This window comes from Rattus norvegicus, chromosome 4 (genome assembly GCF_036323735.1).
Source record: "Rattus norvegicus strain BN/NHsdMcwi chromosome 4, GRCr8, whole genome shotgun sequence".
NCBI classification, from domain to species: Eukaryota; Metazoa; Chordata; class Mammalia; order Rodentia; family Muridae; genus Rattus; species Rattus norvegicus.
Genome location: NC_086022.1, coordinates 22,531,566 through 22,554,581, shown reverse-complemented (window position 1 = coordinate 22,554,581; position 23,016 = coordinate 22,531,566). Strand labels below are relative to the sequence as shown.

At 36.2% G+C, this 23,016-nt stretch overlaps 1 protein-coding gene across 2 annotated transcripts in view; it reads left to right on the top strand.

Moving 5' to 3' along the window:
• Positions 1–23,016, top strand: part of Sema3a (semaphorin 3A) — a 470,490-nt gene that overhangs the window by 155,326 nt on the left and 292,148 nt on the right. Inside the window, exons 1-2 of one of the 2 annotated variants that reach the window (XM_063285863.1) lie at positions 6,014–6,131; positions 16,175–16,259. The gene's annotated coding sequence lies outside the window, so the exon portion shown is untranslated. Of the gene's footprint in view, positions 1–6,013; positions 6,132–16,174; positions 16,260–23,016 lie in introns of those variants that run through there. The other variant, XM_008762702.3, reaches the window with a different exon arrangement.

Sequence of the window (23,016 nt, the reverse complement as noted above, 5' to 3'; positions counted from 1 at the left end):
AGACTGTTACATCTCAGCCATATTTAAAACATCTTCATTGCCCTGTAATTTAAAAAATCTTTGGCTCTCGGTGCTAGGAACATAGTTGAGTTATCTTAATCTAAGCCATGGCTCTTCAGATAATTTTATTTTCACATTTGCACACGGTGTTGAATGTTCCACTTAGGAAGATGCGCCAGGGAACGGCTCACATATAAAACCTTAAAAAAAAAATGTCTCTTAAGCCACATTTTAAAATACAAATTGGATTACTTTCCGACAGAGAATAAACAGACATACATGATTTTCAAGTCACATTGTAAATATTTTTGACCTAACATTTGACATAAATAATTTTGTTGTGCAGATGTGCTATAACAAAGAAAAAAAACCCATGGGATATTACTTTTTGTCTACTGTAATACCAAATAAATTAAATGTTAAATTAAAAACTAAAAGCCTTAGTCTGTGTTGCATAAACTGAAATGATGGTAATCAACCATGATGCATGACTAAGGCTCACATCTGTCCGTAAGGTTCATGAAGAAATATCATCAGAGACTAAGCTCTCCAGTTCCCATTTGTTTAGAGACCTACAGTTCACTGTTTGAAGGGATTTGTGCTTAGGAATGGGTTTAAAAGCAAGGAAGTCACGTGCATTTATTATTTATTTATTTATTTATCTATCCATCCTTTCATTCATTTATCTGTCTATTTTCTGAATGATTCTTATATATTTATTTTTTTATTTACATGCTTTAGGGATGCTCTTGTGAAAGTCTACTCAGAAAAGAATATGATTTCTCTTCATCACTCAAATATTTTTCATTTTTTCTTTTTTTTTTTTTTCGGAGCTGGGGACCGAACCCAGGGCCTTGTGCTTGCTAGGCAAGCGTTCTACCACTGAGATAAATCCCCAACACCTCAAATATTTTTAAGAATGGAATATTACTTTTACTCCTATTTAGCTGAAGGAGGTCTATCTGTCTTTGTTGACGTGAGTGGTCGAACAGTGTGGTTAGTGCCATAGACCAACAGGCTTGCTAAAGTGAATATAAGCCCAGCTTAGCCATAAATTCCAGGGGGCTGCATCTTTTGCAAAAGGAATTGTGTGTTCCTGATGATTATTAATGTTTTCAAGGCATGGAAATAAAGAGGAAAGCACGCAACTAGTTTAGTTTCATCCTGTTAGTAACTGTTAGACGTTGTCCACTTGAAACAAACTAAAGTCACCTTAAAAGAGAAAACTTCTTGTGAGAAGACACTTCCATCCGATGGGTCAGAAGACAAATCTGTGGGGTGCCTTCTTGAATGATCACTGTGGAGGACCTAGGTTGCTATAGACTGTGCCACCCCTGGGATATGTAAGGAAAGCAGCTGAGCAAACCAGTGGGAGCAAGCTAGTAAGCGGTCTACCTCCACGGCTTCTGCATCCATCCCTACCTCCAGATCTTACTGGACTGTGAACAGGAATTGAAATCCAAATAAACCCCTTACTCCCTGAGTTGCATTGGGTCAAAGTGTTTTATCATAATAGATACCTAAGTAGAAGGATATCTTTCAAGATCATAAAATAGATATTCTTAGTTTGCTGCTAATACTGGTGAGCATTGAGAAGTGTTTGATGAGATTAATTAACATATGCCATAATTTTATGAGAACCTGGTAAATAATACACTATTTTCTCATGTAAAGTGTCAAAGCATAAAGATCAAGGTCGTTGTCATATACCAGGGTTATACAGGGAGATGAATGCTTAGACAACGAGGGCTTCATCAATATTTAGAACTATGGTGCTAGTCTGTCCTGGTGTTGCTCATGAAATGCAAGCTCCTTTAAAATGATGAAGTTGCAGGAGAAGCTGATCTTGTAGGAAAGACTAGATCTCTTTGCCCCTCTTCCCATCATAGCCACATTAAATGAATCTTCTTTTTCTGCTTCTCACTACTTAAAAAAAATTAGCAAAAGCTTACAATGAGCCTACTGTGACCAATCTGATTTCCTCTTTACCTTAAGTTATCAAAATAAGTTGTATCATTCTTCAAATAGAATATCTCATTGAATTAATTCAGAATGGGTAAAGCCAATAGTGTTGGGGAAGGTAACAAAGAAGTAATGATCTGTTTCCCCACAGTTATTTTGACAGGATTAAGTGATGTAATTCTAACTGGTAGGCAGTACTGAGACAGTCATTTTACAGGTGACTAAATTAGTTCCATACCACTATTGAGTTCAGAGCACGCCCTTAGAGGCAGAATAAGTTTCTTATCATCAACTTGTTTTTTGTTGACTTTATATATTTCATCACTATATGTTTTTTAACTGAATAAATTAATTCATTACATTATTTAAAATATAATTAGGTAGATATATAGATAGATATCTTCTTTTTTATTGGATATTTTTATTTACGTTTCAAATGTTATTCCCTTTCCAGGTTTCCTGTCCATAAGCCCCCTATCCCATCCTCCTCCCCCTTCTTCTATAAGGGTGTCCCCCACCCCAACCACCCCCCTTCCCACCTACCCGCCCTGACTTCTTACTATAGTTATTTTGTAACTTATTTTTCTAGCTTTACTATGGCTTATTTCTTTTTTTCTTCTCTTTTAAATGTCTTCCCTTTCATTTACGATTTATCCTCGCAATGTGTTTGGATTTATATCTGATTATTTAGGTTTTTTGTTTCTAAATGTTTGCTTTATATTTACAATAGAGCTTAGAAAAGAATATATTTTATTATAACTAGCTACCTTGAAATGATTGCAAATTTGTATGACCATAAAGAAAGTAAATCTAAACCTAACCCACTATTCTAAAATATGCTAATAAATGCAAACATCTCTCAGCATTCCTGCCCACACTACATTTTTTCAGCCCTGTCTTTCTATAATGTTTTTCTCCTGGATAAATTGTAATGATTATTTTACTTTATTTAAGTTTTCACACTAACCTAAGAAATTCCTCACATACTGTTTTTATAATACAGCATTCTAAGTGTCTTTGCATAGGCAAAGCAAAGGCCTCCTAAGAGTTATTTGGACATCCTGTAGTCTCTGAAGAAGGGACTGTGGAGGATGTGTGCACTATAAGATGCTCTACATGTTTATGATGAATGAAAAAAATGTGAATTATGGGTAAGAATGGATTTGTGTGACTCTCTGGTGTTAAAGATGTGACAGCACATGAAAGCAGGCATTGGGTGACACTTGAGTGGTCAACTAACCACTGCTAAGAAGAAATAGCTATAGTTTCACGCACTCATGGAATTTCTAGAAGGACAAGCACAAACAAAGTGGACTAAAACTCCTTCAATGTTTTAAAAACAGATATAGCATAAGTTTTTAGAAAACTTTTGATCGGGATATTGTGATTCTTATTGTTCCCAGGTAGGGAGCAAGGCTCGTGAATTCTCAGGTGGATAATTTGAAACCATTGTTTGAAATAATCTTAATGGACTTTCATTAGAGAGAAGACAATATCTCAGTACTCTAACAGGAAAAAAAACAATACCATTGTGCAAGCAATTAAAAAAAAACGCAAATCTTTGAGGGGTATAACCCACTAAATGAAATGAATGCTGATATGTGGGATTTCGACAGCAGAATAATCACATAGAAGAATCAATCTGTGGTTTAAATCTTGGGTATTTTAAAATATACAGCAGGAAGAAAAGAAGGATAAACAAATAAAGAGCAATAAAGAAATGCACTGGGGACTTTGGAGGAGATGGATATTGTAGTTGAAAGGACCTGAGAATGCCGGTAAGCTAGCAGCTTTACCCAAAGAAGTAGCAACAGAAAACTCTACAGTGTAAGGCTACAGATGCACAAGAATAGAAAAGCCAAAGATCACAAGCCAGATTGAATCCCTAAAACATCCTATAATCAAACTCTCAAAGGTGGAAGATAAAGAGATCAGAGACAGAGGAAGGAAACTCAATAAAACAGACACCTCCAAAGCAAGTCAACTCGCAGAAAATCCCACACAAGGAACCGGGAAAGAGCAAGAGAGAATGACAAAAAATTGTTCATGATGCTCAAAGGAAAATCTTGTACCAAAAATACCATGGCCCACAAAGAAATGAAGGTCACAGAAACAGATACTGAGCTAAGTAAATGCTGAGAGAACCTGTCAGACTACAGGAAAGGCTAAAAGGCAGTCTTCCAACTGATAACACGAGATGAGACATGCTCGGAGGGGAAGAAATCAAGACGAGAGTAGCTGCATTTGAACGTTGTACATGTCTGCTGCAGTTATATCTTTATTATTATACTTGAAAGTAATAAAAGTATGTAGATATCAAGAGTGGACAACATAGAGAGATGTGCAGCAGAAGAACCAACCCTGTGTGATAGTGACAATGAGAGAGAACAGATTCATGGGGTTTTATTCTTTGTTTGTCTATGGTCCGGTTAAGATGTCGCAATTGCAAAATGGCTCCTTATGATGAGGGATTTACTTCTTACAAACCTCCTGGTAAATAACAGTGAAAGTTTTCACAAGCAAGCGAAGCCTAAACACTAAGTTATTAATACAGCCAGTCTTCAATGATCTGCCTTTTTAACAGGGTTTCAAAGATATTACCAACCAATTTCTGATTATCAATTTGATTTTATCATTTAGAAGCTAAGGAAATCATGGAGTTAAACAAAAACAAGCAAACTTTGTCTTCAAATGCTTACGTTTTCATTTAGTGTGTTCAAAAGCATCAGTTTCGTGCTAAACACTTAAGAAGTGATTGTTGCTTATTCATATCGAGTTTTAAAAAAAGGACAGAGGCTCTGATATGACCTAAAATGGATTTTTATGACAACTTTTGAAAAGTGTCATATTTATTGAATTATTCATAGTTTCTTTTCCACACTAAAACTGTTATTTATATCTCTTGATTGCTTGAATTTTAAGAAAGCAAATATATTTTCTAAGTCACACTTATTTTAAAGTTCAGTTAGAAATCTGATGTATTCAATACAGTTTTGTAGTGAACGCTTTCTGTGAATGCTGGGGTGGTTACATTTTGATGGGTTCATCCTCAGGGTGCTCTCCACCAGAGAACAGTTATTTCAGCTAAATTATTTATTGGCAACTCAGCAACCATAATAGCTGATGAAATATGTTGAGACAAGGGGTAGTGAAGTATAGTGAATGTGAAATGTACTGCAAATATTAGAATAGAAAGAGTGCGCACCAAGACAAGTCAGAATGCCCATTAGGCCAATGCATTGTAGTTAAATCTCAGTTTTCAAACTGAAAAAACAAAACATTGTATTGTTTAGGTTTAAGAAACCGTGACCATCTCACAAGAGTTAAAACTAAAATGTTAGAAAAAAATAAAAATATAAAGGAAGAGAGAACACTCTCCTGTCGATTTCAGCATGAGGGCTGAGTCCATGAATAATACACAGAAGGTAACAGAGATCTCAGCCACTGATCTCCAACTTCATGGGTAACTATCATCTAGTTCAGGCTTAATTTTCTAGACACAATGCTTCTATCTATAAAACAGGAAGGTAAAAGGAAGGAAATCAAAATATAAAAATAGCTTTCATAGGTTTATGATATAAGCAATCACCACACTGACCCAGTTTTATTCCGTCTTTTTCCCCCCTCTCTTCCAAGTAAACTATATGTTACTCCAGTAAGTTTTGTATAAAAGTCCCTTAAGGCTACTGTGGCTAATGCTTCTTTGGGACAAACACAGCCTGAGGGATGTAGGATTGTCAGGTTCCCTACACTGAATTTCACATTAATATGGAGAAATGTCCTATTAAGATTGAGGGGACCAGCTAGCGGAAGAATTTCCTGATGTGTGAAAAAAAATGTCTCTGCTGGTATCACGGGCGAGCCGTGTGCTGGGCGCACTGTTTATTTGGAGCCCGCTACGTGTGAAAGCTTCACGTTTTCCATTTTTAGAAAATGTGAGGCAGCAAAAAGGGTTTTGACACAGTGCAGATCCTGTATTTAATCACCTCGATTGAGGGCATCCTACCGCCACTCCCGGGTGCTTTTTATATTTGGACACCGGCTGTTTAGGGGAAAATATCCCATTCTGGTTTTAAAACAAAAAAATATGATCCTGGAAGATTAAAAAACTCAGCTTTGTGAAGTCTTCAGCAAGTAACAGCAACGAAGATTCACAGAAGCACCTAATGGTAACTCTCTCTCTCTCTCTCTCTCTCTCTCTCTCTCTCTCTCTCTCTCTCTCTCTCTTTTTCTCTCTCTCTCTCTTTCTCTCTCTCTCTTTCTCTCTGTCTTGCTCTTCTCTGATAATAACTTAATATATGGACTTAGGCCCGCTCTATTATATCGCTTGGTAGTACTTGTAAGATTCAAAAACAAAGGGCTGTGTTGTGTGGCTGTAAGTTACGGGTTTATTTTGTATGCAGTCATTTTATGTATTGTGAAATAAGTACTCTGCTCATTTCATGGTTTTATATGTTTTATTTTTACACTATTATAATTTGGGAATGTTAACTTATTTGTTTCTAAATAGGTTTTTATATCAGCTAGAGGTAAATATAAATTAAAATACTTAGATTCATTCAATTTGAACAATTTCATCCTAGTAAGAAAAAAAGAAATAGAAAAAATAATAAATATGGAACACTTAATTTTACATATGTCAATTATTATTTTATTTAATGTGGGTGTTTATATAAAATGTTTAAATCATTGAGTCCATTAATAATGAAAAGTTTATACTATATATCAGATTAATATAAGGCACATTACACAAACTTGAATCTATTAAAATAAGTCATTTTGAGAGAGTTAAAGACAGAGTTCATAAGTAAGGCTATAAAGATAATAGGGTTGTTACAATTATCTTATTAATATATACTGAATATAATAAAATTATTACTGGAATAATTAATTTTTATACTATTCACTAGAAATTACTATGTACTATGGCTTTTATAAGAGGAATAAATGTGAGATTTAGTCACTGAAATTTTATGTGAACTATTTAAGAATTGGTTAAAGTATTATGTGTCTTATCTGTAAAGAAATGATCTAGGTAGTTTTTTATTCTGTATACCACAGTTTAATATCTTAGTAATTCTGTGAATTACTTTTTATTTGTTTTGCTATTATATTATTTCATTCCCCTTCATTTTCATCCCTCTAAATGATCCCATACAGATTTCCTTGATCTCTCTTAAATTTATAGCAACATTTTGTCATTATATATTTACAATTGTGCATATAATCATATTCCCAAATACATAAATGCAAGCTGCTCAGTCTATGTAAAGTCATTTTATATATATTTTCTGGGCTGACCACTTGGCTTTGAATAATTAATTGGAATGCTGTTCCTTGGGGAAGGCTAGCCCTCTCACTCTCAGCCTTGCTTGCTTCTTTGTGTTCCTTATGTATGGTGAGGGTGCCATGGTCAATCTCACCTCCTCTGCCACAACTACCTTCTATTTTAAAAAATTGCCTGAAAGTAATAATGTTGTTGAGAATATTATCCATGGAGATATTAGTCTGGAATTCTCAGAGCTCGTGGTCTCCATTTCATTGGGGTTTGTCCCTAGATTTAGAGGTCATTTATAAAAACAAACTGTCAAAAGGAAAAAAAAAACAGATAACATTTGCTACCCTTTTCCTTAAGACACCCATGTTCATGTAGTACCGCAGTTCAGTGACTGACAAGTTCATCTTTGACATTTTATAGATTTGTGGACTTTCAACGTGATATGTTCATTTTCAATGACGTGAAATTGGATTTGGTTAGGTTATCTACTCAGAGATGATTGGCTCCCTACCCCACTCCATTAGATAGAACACATAGAAGAGTGTTTATAGCTAGCATTCAATTATTCTGATAATGTTCTCTTCAGTTAGCTTGATATTCATCTTCTTTTCATAGTCTACTGTACAGTGTTAGATTTATTATGAGATGAAAGCAAATGCAATCATATTCTCCATTATTATTCTCATTCCTTCCTGTATATTCAAAAAATTTTCCTTTTTAGCTCTGGAGATTAAAACTCTGGTCTAATGAATGCTAAGCAAGTATTTCACTATTGTGCTGAAACTCCACCCAAACTGCTTTATTTAGGAAAATATGTGTCAAACCCATTTTTAGCGGCCAGCTCCCTGGAATCTTTGTCAATGTAGACAGTACAAAATGAATCCTGACTAAAGCAGAATTTTTTTTTTGGCTAGACAAAATTGGCTATCATCTCTGACATGGGGTGACATGTGTGTATATGTGTGTGTGTGTGTGTGTGTGTGTGTCTTTTAACATTTTTCACCTTGTGTGCTTTCTATTACTTTGGTTCATAAGTAAGGTGAAACTAATTTGTACTATGGTATTAAAAAGAAAGAAAGAAGAAAGAAAGAGTGAGAGTGAGAGAGAGAGAGAGAGAGAGAAATCAAGACAGACAGACAGAAAGAAAGAAAAAAGAAAGAGGGAGAGAAAAAGAAAGGAAAAGATGACCTCAACATCTGTGTTCCTAGAAACAATAAAGTTTATATGTTGCACATGTTTTATATCCATCACAGGACAGCTTAGGCTATGTGCCATAACTCTAAAATTAAAAAACAAATCAGCCTCGGCCTGAGACACACTGGTCTCCTGAGGGAAGGAAAAGCACACGTGGCACACCATTTGCTAGCTACTGAAGATTTTGCTCCACTGAGGAGGAGGAAAAGGAGGAGGAGGAGGAGGAGGAGGAGGAGGAGGAGGAGGAGGAGGAGGAGGAGGCTGGAATCGCATCCCCTTGTCCCATGAAGAGCAAAGCACCATGTGTGAAGATGAGGTTGCAAGAAGTTAATCACTGTGCAGTGATGGTTTTCTCGTAGTTTCTATGTCTGTGACATTTCCAGGAATGCTGATCATAGATTGCTTCATCAGTAGGTAGATTAACACTTTATGCCTATTACACAACTGTAAACCCACTGAAATCAGATAAGTCTATTACTTTTAAGTTTAGAGTTTGGTTTGGGGAAGGGGAGTGCTAGAGAAAGGACTAAGCCTTGAGAATATTAAGTAAATAAGTATTCTACAATGAGTTATTAAGCCTTCACAATGCTTGCATTGAAATTCCAAACATACATAACAGTATATTTAACCTTTAGGTATGTTATTTAATGTGCAGATGAAGTTTAAAAATTCCTATCTCTTTAAACATTCGATCTTTCTTTGTAGTGAAAAACTTTTAACATCCGTTCTTGTGGTTTTCAGACATGGATGGTACATTACTGTTTTCTGTAATGGCCTTTTGTGCAATAACAATCTAGACCTCTTTCTCCATCACAAATGTAAACTAAGAACAAATTGGTGAACATCCTCCATCCCATGCACCTGTTTGCCCCAGCCTCTGGTGTCTATTATTTCATCCTTAACTTTATTAGAGTTATAGTTTATGGTTGAGTGTACAAATGAAAACATGTGGTACATAAAATAAGGGACAGGTTTTGAGTGAGCTTAACAAGCTATGGTAGAAAATGTGGGTGTAGTATCTTTGGTAAAAGTTATTTTAAAAAGAAAACTGTTTTTTTCTGCACTTACCTTGGCCAACATACTCTTACAGCATATACTCTAGAGCTAATGCAAACTGGCTCAAGGATGTTTCTTTGTATCTCTTAAAACTGTCATTATTACAACAGTAGAGACTTAGATGTTGCTGTCTCATATAAAAGAAAAAAATACCAGTTAAAGCAAATAGTTTGAGAAATGAAAGCCTTCGGATCAAATGTCAAAATCCCAGAAGAAACAATCAGCATGATTTATCTCTGAAGAATTACAGATTAATAGCTGTGTTTTTCAAGAACTATTATCTAGTTCAAGAGTCATAGTCTTCATTTGTATGATTTTGGCTGTTTACCCTGAGTTTAATCACTTTCATAGAGATGGTAATAGAATGCTGGAGTAAGCAAATATTAAAGGTTGGGTTTTTTTTTAAAAAACATAGACCAATTTTAAAGCAGAATGGAGTTAAAAATCAACTTGCTAGTGAAGGGAGAATCAACAATCTATAGATTAAATTTAAAAATTAAAATTAGTAAATTATGTTGGAAAACCACCTTCAGGATAGGAAATGCCACAAACATAAAGAGGAACCAATGTTTTAGTTATGTTTTTAGCTCTGATTAAATACCACATTCACCATGTTAAAGAGGTAAGAATTTCCTGAAATAGATTACAGAAATACTGAATGATAGAGATTCTAGAAATGTTGAGAATGCTAGACCATCAGGAGATACTGTGATTTTTTTTTAAATTAAAATCATAACGAAGTCTACACAACCTATCTAGGGATTCTACAGGTTATATGCATGAGCTGTGCACTTGAGTCTGTTATTTATACGATGTACAGATGATAAGGTATATGATGAATTTTTTCTCACATAATGAATACCAAGAATAATTTCCTCTCCTTCTACTCTTCCCAGTTCCTCCCTACATCGCTTCCCATCTGGATCCATTCCCTTTCTGTTGCTCATTTGAAAACAAAGATTCTTTGAGATAATAATAAAATACAATAAATAGGATAAAACAAAACTAGCATATTGAAATTAGACAGAACAATTAGAAAGAAACAAGCTCAAGAGAAAACAAAACAAACCAAACAAACAACAAAACAACAACAACAAAAGAGACTCACTCATTCCCACACCCAGAAGTTCCATAAAAACACTAAACTATAATCCATCATATATACACAAAGGACCTACAGGTTAGCAGAGAGAAGAAAATATATAAACAAAATATAATAAAAAATAATAGGAATGTTTATTAAAGGAAGAGGCATGATGTGACATTATGAGACAGAGTATTGCTATAGATGCCTTTGAGATCATTTTCTGTAGACCATCTAATCATGGGCATGCAGCCTAAGTAGTTTGTTTGGGGTTGGGGATTTAGCTCAGTGGTAGAGCACTTGCCTAGCAAGTGCAAGGCCCAGGGTTCAGTCCTCAGCTCTGGGGGTGGGTGGTTTGAGATTTCCTTGGAGACAGATAGTTTCCCAGTGAAACTATCGATTGGAGACAGCTTCTAAATTAGGATGGAACAAGTGTCTACTTTTCCTTTCAACTCTACCGTGTACACCCCTGTGTTATGCCTCAGTCTATATGAGGTCATATGAACTTGGGTCATGTTAGTTTAGAGAAACTTGTTTTCTTTATGGCCTCCTTTCCTTCTACCTGTTACACTCGTTCTTTCCCCTCTTCCACAGAGTTTCCTGAGCCCTAAAGGGAGGCTATGATAATAACATCCTATTTAGGACTAAGTATTTCAAACTCTGCATTTGCTAAGTAATGTCTGTCTGTCGTTCCCATCTGTGGCAGGAGGAAGCTTCTCTAATGATGGCTCAGCAAGGACTGTTATAACAGAATATCATTAGAAGTAATGATACAGCATGTTTCATAAGGCTCAGTTATACGCAAATGATTTATGGCTATCATAAGGTATACATGAATAAAAATTTAGAAGATAGTGTCAACAAATACATGAATTTAAGTGCTTGAGTGAAAAATGGTTACTTCAATAACAATTTATATAATTTGTGTTTATTTTTGAAAAAAAATCAGTTTCTTGCTAAAAGAAGCTTTTATAACCATCTATAACCAGTGGGGCTTCCTTTATGATCAGTCAATGGCTTCAGATTTTCCCCAATATTTATTTAGGCTTAGTTTAACATTTGCTGAAAAATAAAATAAGGATAATTCAGGGTGGTATTCATTGTAAAGGATTCATATTAGTTTTTCTGATGTGGCAGTGTAATCTTAATGTAAAATACAATAATGAAATGTTTTATTTCAGGGATACTCTAAAGGATGATCTAACAAAGTGTAATACCGTTCCTTAAAAGAGAGACTGCACAGTTATATGTTAAGGAAATCAAATTTTTCTACGGCCTCTGTTAATGCAAGCATTAGTATAGATGTTAGAAGCTCTTGCACAACCATCAGACTGAGCACAGGAACCCCAATGGAGGAGTTAGAGAAAGGACTGAAGGAGCTGAAGGGGTTTGCAACCCATAGGAAGAACAACAATATTGGCCAACCAGAGCCCCACTCTCCCCAGAGCTCCAGGGGACTAGTCTAAACCACCAAATAAAGCATATACATGGAGGGACCCATGGCTCCAGCTGCATATGTAGCACAGGATGGCCTTGTTGGGCATCAGTAGGAGGAGAAGCCCTTGGTCCTGTGAAGGCTTGTTTCCGCAATGTAGGGGAATGCCAGGGTGATGAGGTGGAAAGCAGGGAGAGGGGGTTAGGTAGAAAGGAGGTAACAATTGAAATGTAAGTACATAAAATATCCAATTAAAGAAGAAACTCTCTTAGGTCCTCCAAGGCAAAATGTGTCATTGATTTGTGTTGGTAAACACCCTTCTAAGCCTTTAAAATGCATTAGAACCTTCAATTGGCAGAAATTCCAAATTTGTAAATTAATTTTTCTGTTAAAACATTTCCTGAAGAGAACCGATTAGTGGTACAGTCCTGTAATACCAGTTACTCCTGAGGCATATGAGAGACGAAGACCGGCCAATATAACTCAGTAATGCCCTGTCTCAAAATCCAAACTAAACAAACAGAAAGGATAAACATGGTCAAAACTGCGAAAATGTCCTAATTAATTTGATTTGTTTAATACGTATTCTAAAGGCAATGCTAAGTAATATGATTTAAAACTCTTAAAATTGAATAACTTAACACACTTGAATTTAACTTAAATGTTAAAATATTTGTGCTATCAGAAATATGATCCATCTACACTTTCTAATCAAAACTGTTTTGGATCCTGAATGTTAAAAAAATGTTAATTAAATCTCAATTCACACACTTTGACGTATTCAAAGACATTGCCCAAATTCTCTTATATTCCTTTCCCTTTCTTGCTGGACAGACAGAGAAAAAGAAAAAGGAAGAAAGCAAGGAAGGAAAATAGGGAAAGAGAAAGATGTTTTAAATTTGAAATGAACTTTTCTACCAATATTAATACCAGTTTTCAGTGTTTCTAATAAATGTACTGTGGTTTTTAAATCAAATAGCCGGTATCAGTTTCAGTTTTCAAAACTCTTAGTAAATCATTGCTTAATAAAAACAGGTTCAGGAAAGAGCAGAATGTTTTATTTGTTCATACAATATCACAGCAAGAACTACCAGACATTGTATTTGTCAAAGTCACATCCCTTTAGGGTTTCCAGGAAAAGGCTAGGATCAAAGGGAAGAAACAGATAAGATAAGGAATTGTAATCTATTTACATTAGGAATTTCCCATTTAAGTTTCACTTGTTGCTATCATTTTACAGCAATTTAGAAAGTTTGCTCCATGGAAACCTTTACCTGACACAAATGGAGCTTCTTTTGACAGAAATTTTTTTTCTTTTGTAGAAAAATTATATGGTATGGATTATATAAAAAGAACTGTCAGGTTGGAACAGTTACTTTGTGTCGGCAGGTGCCTCACTGGCTCATCTAATCTTTCCCCAGAGAGGTGGGATATTTCATCTGTGCCAGGACAGTCTCTGGGCTATGAAAGACTGTGGTCAACTGATTTTGCCAAATAAATATATTTTGATCATAATTGTATCTAGATTTTGAGCAGTCTTTTTAATGGAGTAACAGTTTTTCAAAAACGTGGGTGTGCTATGAAGAGTGCATTGTGGAAGTAAGCTGTTCTCATTATAATCTTTACAATGTGTGCGTATGTGCCTCTTTGTGTGTGTGTGTGTGTGCGTGTGCGTGTGCGTGTGCGTGTGCGTGTGTGTGTGTGTGTGTGTGTGTGTGTTTTCTGCAATATTTCCACTTAACTAGTACATTCTTACAGGCTAGAAAGTTACAGTTATAGAATAGGTGTCAAGAATGTTTATCATGTCTTTTCTGTTTGAGAGTTGGTTCACAGTAGTAATTGTCTCATGCTTGGCAGTTCTGCCTCTATTCCATCACCCTGCTCCTTTAGTATTCATGACTTTATGTGTTTCAGGTATTTTTGACCTAACCTCAGAGACTTTTTCTTTATTGCTCCTTTGCTTCCTGATAATTTATCAAAGGTCTTTCTTCGGATCTTTGATAAAATGCCACCACCTAAGAGAGGACATCTCTAAGCCTTCTAGACACTTTTAGTCCTCCTCACTCCACTTCATTATGTATGCAAGAAGGAAGCCCACATGTGGTAAACATACTTCTACAGGCAAGCAATTCAAGAGTCATGCATGATTAACTTTTTGCTAACCTAGAAAGATCTGTCGTAGAAGACATCAACTTTCAGGTCAACAGTCCAGGGGATACTTCTGAACGTTATTAGCAAAACTCATAAGCATTCTTCTAATCCTACTGACACTCACACTAATCACTGTTGTCTGTTTGGGGAAACTCAGGACTTACTTTATCATAGCCACCTTCCTGCATCATGTCAGTCACTAAAAAACCCCCAGAACTTTCACGTCGTCCCCGATCACTAAAACTAATCCTGATCATTTAGTTCTGTCTCCTGATTGTCTCAGTATGCTCTCTGGACCTCCCCAATAAAGCCTTTCAATCTTCAAACACTTTTGTGTATTCTCCCTTATCTTCTTTGCACCTGAAGCCCCATGACTGCTTCTCACGCCATCTTTCAAGAGGTGGCTATTTCCACCTAACACCACTTAAATCATTAAGATTGGAGGTGAGATAGTGTTCTATTAGCTCCTCAGTGTCACATCCTGAGGAGTCTATTCTCCCAAAGCCGTAGGCAAGTTCTCATGCCATTAGGAGATAGCCTTGATATCCTGCTGTCCCTCCCCCACCCTTTTCTTTTCTTTCTTTTTTTTTTCCTTTTTCTTTTCCATGCAAGATGCTAGGCAAATGCTGTATGCTCAGCCTAATTCTTCCACTCAGTGCTAACACTTTCCCTCTTCTGTTAAGATATAATCTGTTTCCTTCTAACATTCTCAGGGGCTGTTCTTACCTTAGATTTTCGTAACTTCCATATCTACATTCATGAAGACTTTGGTTGTGGCTCTGTCATAGCTACTCATCATATATAAGATTTTCATTTCCAACCACAGCCTCAGATAGACAAAAGGATCCAAACAGATGAGTCTGCTAAACATGGGTTCTGACGTAAGGTTTTTGTTGCCCTAATTACTAACTTGAAGTAATCTCACCATTTATAATACATGTATCCAAGAGATGTCTAACACAACATTGATATTTGTCTACATAATTAGGATTAAAAAGTTATCCTTTTATTAACTTGAGTGTTTTTCTAATATTATTATGAAACAATGGTAATAATATCAGTTGATTGCAACAATATAGAACCACTTAAATATCCAAAAATAGAGGGTATAAAATACTCTTTATTTTTCAAAACTGTAAAGTGAAAGAAGAAAAAGTTGGTTATAACTATTAAGTAGTTATTCATCATAACTAGTAGTAATAATTCATCAGAATTCATCATAACACACTACTGAGTTTTGGGACATTAAAAACTTCAATTATGTCTAATAAGGTTAATCTGTAGCTACTGAATTTTTAGTTCTCCTTTTTCTTTTATTGTTTTGATAAAGTTGTTTTCTTAAATAACAAAATATTAAATCTTAGATCATATTTGAATTATTTTTACTTGTTTCTATATGTTGATTTTTACTATTTATTCAATTTAATAAATACCTAGTCACCTTTATAAAATGTGTGGAATAGGAAAATCTAATGGCTTAAAGTTTGCTTTGCATTTTCATTTGAAAATTTCAGCAGTGACTCCTGTGTTTTGTCATCAGTCAGAGTAACAATATAAATAATGAACAACATATTTTGTCAAAACAAAGTCCAGTCACTTGCTCCCAGTCGCTGTTTTGCTGGATGGGGAGTAGAAGCGTTTAGTTGATGAAAATGTTGAGGACATCTTAACTTTAAGACAAACAGAACATGCTAAGACATCAATAGCTTATTATTCTGAAAAATAGAGTAATATAAAATACTCCTTCTACATAGTCAGTGACTCAAGCCTAAAATGTTTAAGGGACCCCTAAATCTACTTAGTGAATTCAAGTTGTTTACTGGTTCTGTGCACTCAAAGTCAAGTTCTGCCTCCTATGGTACCTCTGCTGGTTTTCCACTTGATTTTCCATGAAAGGTATAGGGGTATTTCAATGCATTTTAAGGGTAACATTTGTTTTGAAAAATCCCAATTTAAGGACACTAAACGTTTAATTAGACTGAATTCTAACAAGGATTGTGTTTATTTTTCATAGGAACTTAAAATAACAAGTGGCCAGGTCCTTAAAATAACAAGTTGAACTGAAGAAATCTGTCTTAGGCAGTAAAATCTTGGAAGAGGTAAGGCTTTTTAATATATGTTTTAACGTATAAAATATTCTCATCAAAGTTAGATATTCTGATATATATCTTTGCAGGCTATTTAGAACACGATTTTTAAAAGGTAAGAGTACTTCATTTTGTCACAAGATATTCTTCTATATAGCGATTTGGAATTTTGAAAAAGTTCCAATGCTTTTTAAAAAAAAATACTCTGCAGGAAGGCTACAATTCAATTTTAGAATAAACATCAGAAAATAGTTTGGGCTTCTTTTATTATTATTATTATTAATCCTCATGCTTAGGAATTTCCCTAGGTTGGCCACTTTTCCCAGGGGCTCCTGAACAGAGGTAGCTAGTGTGCAGGCAGACTGCCATTCAGAGGAATCCTTTGGCTAACCTGCCCTTTCTGCATTTCCTGGGGCACATATGGTTACTATCAGTCAGAATCCGTTCAAAGACTACAGGGCTGAACACAAGGGAGCTACTCACTTTGAAAACGTTATCTTTATTTTCACCGTAGACTTGAAACTGAGCTCTCGCCCCTAAAGCAAACCACAGTTAAGAGCCTTGAACAGGGACACACTAGTTATTGTAGTCCATTTCAGAATCTTTTCAAGAATCAATTTCTGTATAAAGTAGAGTCAGAGTTTATCAGCCTTAAACTTGTGATGTTTGCCTTGGTGTACATGTTGGTATCAGAATGAAGGGAATGAACACGGGAGTTTAAATATGTGTGGGTTTATGTCAGTGAGTGTGCATAGAACTGAAAAGGAGAAAAGAACACATCGATTTTTGTTGTTGTAAAATTATTTTAAAAAAAGAGTTTGTCTTTTTCCCCCTCACTAGATCCTGCACCTCAGTGCCCTAAGATATCTGGTAGATATCTTGCCAGAAACACACAGCCCAACTCTGAGGCGGCCTAGTGTTTCTGCCACCACACACTCTCCCAAAGTCAAATCGCCACAAAAAAGAACACAGAACACAATAACCTCTGATCTAATTGGTAAGATATAATTGCCCACCTAAACATACAAAGCCCTGTACACATCCATCCCTTAAGAACATTCATAACAGCCTGTAAAGGTACAGCGTGGAGTCTTAACGTCAGCCTCCATGTTCTCTCTGCCACGGCTTCTCCACAGTCTCCTTCAGTCTCCTCTCCTCTCCATTCCAGTCTTCTCTCCCCTCACCCTTCTCTCCTGCCATCCTTCCTTCTCTTCCAATGACAGCCCTCGTTCTATCTTGTACCTGCCTCACCTGTATGACATCATCCCACAGATTTTATATGTTTCTTTCTTACTTTAAGAATCATATAAATAGTATAAGTAGAATAAAATTAATTCATAAGTTTTTTATTTTTATAATAGTTTTAAATTGTTTCTTTGAAATTTATCATTTATAATGTAAACAAGTAAACTTTTCCTAGATATTTCATAGTAGTATGAGGGAAGTAAGACTGGTTTGAAAACAGTTTACGTAAACACGGCTATGGTAGATTGACTATGTAGAAAAGTCTCATATCAGCAAAGGTACAGATTCATTGATTCAGTATATATGCTAGAATTATAAGCTTTACTTTACAGTATATAGAGTCTTAGTTCTTTTACTGAGAATATAATCTTAAGAAGAGTATATATATAACTGGAAGAAGAGTAAAGACTGCATACATGTATATGAGTATATATATCCATTGTTAGAATAATATCATTATCAACACCTCCCCTACTAATTTCTTGAATCCTGTTTTTGTGGTTGAGCCATATATATCAATATTAAACATTTAATTTATTTTCACCATAATGTCAGTTTCTGATTCTCTGATTTTTATTTCAAAGAACACTAAATTCGGGGGGCGGGGGGATATACAAAAGAACATTTGCCAGACATTACCTAAACTATCTTCTACCGAAGATACAATTACAATTTTAGTGCCTGACATTATTGTCTTTTCATTTCGATTCAATGATAGGACAAGTATCTGATACATTATCATTCATGGTTATGTTTATTAATACTCACTTAACACCTATTCTAGTTTTTCTGATGAAATCAATAAATTTATATGCTGTAGCTGCCATGCTTCTCTCTCTCTCTCTCTCTCTCTCTCTCTCTCTGTCTCTCTCTCGATTCTTTGTGAGTTTTAATACACTCTTGCAGTCCCTCAAGAGAAAATAAAAAACACACAAACATAAACGAAACAAAACATTAAAAATGTTCATCCTGGAAGCTGTAGTGTGTCATAGTGCTTCCTAGTGTCCCCTCGGTCCACACATCTTTACTTGCAAATGTTCATTGCAGTGAGCCCTTGGTGTCGTTCCAGGCCTCTGGTTTCTGAGACACCATCAATACTGGATATTCACTGGGACTCCTCACAGATATCTTGCTGGTACTCTGTGTTGTGGAGGCCTTGTAGCTTTTGACCTGCCGGGCCTGTCCTTCTGCATGTTTCAGCAGTTCATACATGATGTAGATATTGAGGTACGACAACTCTAAGCTCTGGATCTGAGCCTGGGTGGTAGCTGAGTTGATCAGCCAGACAGCTGTCCTGCACCCAAACCATCGGGATGAGTTCTCCAGCACTGCCCAAGCTAACTCACCCAATGTGGCAGCCAGCAAGGGGTAAGGCCATCTCTCCCTGCCTCGCATGCCTTAGACCAGCTCACCTATAGACCTTGAGCATCAGGGCAAATTCTACTGTGAGCACCAGAAGGGCAAGCTATCCAAGCAAGAGACACAGGCCCCACTTTCATGAGTACTGCAGCCAATGAAGGGTAGGAGCAATTTTCTTTGTTTCATGACCTCAGGTTGTAAGTGGTGAGTGGGAGGAAGACATCTTTCTCTCTCCCAGCTCACCGCATTTGCTTCTTAATAGATTTCTGAATTTTTCTCCAATATATATGAGAATTTCATAATAAAATATAGAATGACAATTATGGAAACCTCTCATTTTTATTTTATTTTATGATAGCCAACATTTTTTTATTTTTAAAAATACATATGAAAACCCTCAACAGTTGGAAATTTCATCAATTTCTTTTTCCTTTTTCTTTTTTTCTTTTATTAATCATTCCACTCATCTACATCTCAAATGACATTTCACTTCCTGGTTACCCCTCCACCAACCTCCTATCCCATGATATCCCACTTTCTGGTTACTCTTCCACCAACCCTCCCATATCTGCCCTTTCCCTCCCCTTTGTCTATATGAGAGTACTCCCTACACATACACATACAACCTCCTGCCCTACCACTCCAGCATCTTCCTATGCTGTGGCACAAATTTCCCCAGGACCAAGTGCCCCCCACATGGTGCTTGAAACCCCTCATTTTTAACAACACAAATGAAGCTAGAAGCATTATGTGAAGCTAAGACTGCATAGAGAAGCAAATGTTTATGGTTTTATCTATACGTAAAATATAATAATGTGTCACATAGAATGATTCAATAATCATTACCAGAAGTGGGAAAATTAGGAGATGTGTGTAAAAAATTGTGCTCTCAATTTTTTAACAAAAGTAATCTGAAGAGGATTATTGTTATTATCAATAAGTTATGAAACTTTTATTTAAAAATTTAAGGTTAGATGGATGATATATTTCTCTGGCTCAAATATTCTATTATTAAGACACATATATGTTCCAATAATATGAACATTGCAAGGTCCATAATGGCTTTTACATTCATTTCTGACTAAAAGAATAGTTCTTTCACATTATGAGTGCTGGCTATACATTTTCTCATATGTGTTTGATGTTAAATAATTCTACAGTTATTATATGCGGATATCCTATTATTAACACCTTGGATACTCATTCAATAAGGACAGGGTCATCAAGGAGTCAGTAGGTTAGAGAGGGAAGCACTGAACTTGGAAGAGAAAAAATATACAATTTCCATCACTTCACAAGAGAAATTAAAAATGTGTGAATGGGAAGGAAGAAGGTGTAACAGCAATGCTGCGACCAGCAATAGCGTGGAGCTGTTATTGAGTTCAAGGTTAGGTACTGTCATTTTCACATGGCTATCAAGTAATGGTGGATTGCTGTGTGGGGAGGATCTCTTGTGCTCTACAACTGTAGAGCCCAGACACAGAATATTCAAGAGTTCCATTCTGATACTGTGCACCTTCAGAGGGTTCCATTCTGTTACTGAGTACCATCTGAGAGTTATGTTGCCTTATTTGGTTTTCTTCACAAGTTGGGTCTATTAATAGGAGTCTTATTTTCACACTCATTTTAATATACATTGAAGCATTTTTGAAAGAATGGATTTTGAAGGACACCTTCCTGATAAATGTATACTAACACTGACTATTTAAAGATTCGCCTTATTTGTTTATGACTGAGTCTTACTTTTGTGTTCTAAATTGTATTTTCAAAAATAAAATTGTCTCTATAGATGGATCACTTCCATTTTTAAAGGACAGATAACACTGAGTATATGAAAAATGGAATAATTATGCAGAAATGTCCTAGTCAATTTCAGTTAAAATCATAAATTATTTACATTTTCTGAATGGTATAAAAGTATAAAGCATTAAAAAATAATTTTCCCACAAGAAATCTTTGGACTGTGTGTTAGAGTATTAAGAACTGTTGTAACTTATTTATTTTTTATTTTTAAATATATAACTTGACCTATAGCATAATTATATTTCAATATATATTACAACCACACCTAACATTTTTAAGGGACTGGATTATCTTCTCAAATATTCTCTGGACAGGATGTGAGAACTCTATGGATTGTTGGAAATGCTAAAATAATAATATTAGAACAGGATACATATGTAACCTTGGTGATTTGGTTAATTGTCAAGCTCTCCCCTCCACACGTTGATTCGGATATTGGTTCCTCTAAGGTCATATGGGGTCTTGAGGATTGGTGCTCCTGAAAGAATCTAGTATGTAGCACATGTGCCTCACACTTCCTGGATCTGGTATGGTGGAAATGGGGAGGGAAAAGCTGGTCATGTGATCTATCTCTGAATATTTTCATGTTCTGTATGACACAAATCCAATTTCAGCTTAAGCTTCATGGTTCATTGTTTTGCTAAATACCCACTTTTTCATTCTTCAGACTACATTGTTACCTTTCTCAGTCTTTGATAACCCATGCTGTATCTTTGATGGATTTCAGAGCTAGAAGGAACTTAGGAGAACACACCATCATTTACATAAGAAGCATCTCAAGTCACAGTGATTCTAGAGGCCTGGCCCTAGTTCATAAAATCTTGCTCCCAAATCATTCCTTACACTTAACTTTCCTCGTCATTAATTTTGGGTATCTGTTGGTGATTTCCATTACTTACAGGCTTGAGCAGCAGCATCAGCAAGAGACAGTTATGTTTACAGGATGTGATAAATGTGTCAGTGTTCTCTTTTACTAAGCAAGCTCTGCCAGTGAGTAAAAATTCACAGACAAAAAATAATCAGTAAGAGAAGCAGACATCTACACCGTGTGACTCAAGAGCACAGCATTGCTTAGGAATGGTATTTTAAGGCTGTCGTACCATTTCCTGCTGTATACGTGACACACGAAACACTACACAAAACAAATTGAGGCTCCTTCTCTTCCTCCCTCTTCCTTCCTTCTCCTTTCTTACTTTCCTCCTCCTTTTGTGACGAAACGTCTACATATTTGCTTTGTTCACTTCACTGAAAAGCGTTTGAGATAAAGAAAAGCGTTTCAGTTTCAATGGGTTTAATAGTGTGAGTTTCAGCAGTTTAGGAGCTCAGAAGCAAGCACTGCAAGCAAGACAGGAGCTACTTTAATCACAGATGGAGATGTTGTAATACCTTTGTGTGTGTGTGTGTGTGTGTGTGTGTGTGTGTGTGTGTTTCTCAGGACTCACAAGTGTGTAATGTTTATGCCTGAGGAGGCTAGAGTCATCTTATAGAATGAAAGTTATAGACCATTATGAGATACCCAAAATAGGTACTGAGAAATAGACTCTGATCCTTTAAAGATTCAGTGTAGGCATGAGATCCCTGTCATGTCATGGTCCTCAAGTTATACCAAAGATTGGTCAGCCACTCCCATGGGTTCTGTGCCACCATTGTGCCAGAACATCTTGCAGGTAAGACAGAGTGTCAGTGGAGGTTTTTGTGGCTGGGTTGGTGTCCAGTTTTCCTATTCCATAGCCTGCACAGTATCTTCCTGCCCCAAAGAGATTAGAATGTAGGGTTGAAGACTCCATGCAGAAACCAACTCCATCTCTTTAGTATCAATGAGCTGTACAGATATTGTCCTCAGCGCTAGAACCAAATGTCAGTCTTTAGAGAAGAGTCTTCTGTATTAGAATCAACCTGGGTTGTGTACAGACATTCATGGGAACCCCTTGGCCACTAACTCATCAGAATACAGCCCAGCCCAACACTGAACTCCTTCCTTGCCTTGCTACATTAAATAGCCAGTTCAGATTCCATATTCACCATGACCAGTGTGGATTGGTGTCAGCTTCTCTTGGGGAGGTGGAACATTGGGTTTGACTGGGTTTACTCATCATGCCAAGGTGGGTGCCAGGTGGTAGGGATGTTCTGAGACACCACTCAAGGGAGTGAGAATGCACAGTCTGAGATATGGAAAAGCCAGAGCTGGTTCAGGGGTCCCTGGGCCTGTAACAAGACTGGAGCTGTTTTGTAAAAATATAAAAATAAAAAAGTAAAGTTGTCTTTTTTACCCCGCTAGGTCCGCACCACGGTGCCCCAAGATATCTGCTAGATATCTTAGTGGAAACACATCCCAGCTGCACACTTTCCTACACTCAAACCC